Source organism: Eimeria mitis, genomic scaffold, assembly GCF_000499745.2.
Source record: "Eimeria mitis Houghton genomic scaffold, Emh_scaff1746, whole genome shotgun sequence".
NCBI lineage: Eukaryota > Apicomplexa > Conoidasida > Eucoccidiorida > Eimeriidae > Eimeria > Eimeria mitis.
In genome coordinates this window covers 4338-4798 of record NW_013570062.1, presented here as the reverse complement: position 1 = coordinate 4798, position 461 = coordinate 4338, and positions in this window count along the sequence as shown.

The following is a 461-nucleotide window of genomic DNA, read 5'->3' as shown; positions in this document are numbered from 1 at the left end:
TCCTTCACTGCTCTGTGGCAGCAGGATACTATACCCAGGTATATATTTATTTATTTATTTATTTATTTATTTATTTATAAATAAATAAATAAATAAATATATGTGTGTCTTTGTTTGTTTTTGTTTGACTTTGTTTGTCTCTTTTTGTCTCTTTTTGTCTCCTTTTTGTCTCCTTCACTGCTCTGTGGCAGCAGGATACTATACCCAGGTATATATTTATTTATTTATTTATTTATTTATATATTTATTTATTTATTTATTTATAAATACATAAATAAATAAATATATAAATAAGTAAATATATATATGTGTGTCTTTGTCTTTGTTTGTCTCTTTTTGTCTCCTTTTTGTCTCCTTCACTGCTCTATGGCAGCAGGATACTATACCCAGGTATATATTTATATATTTATTTATTTATTTTGTTTATTTATTTTATTTTATTTATTTATTTATTTATTTAT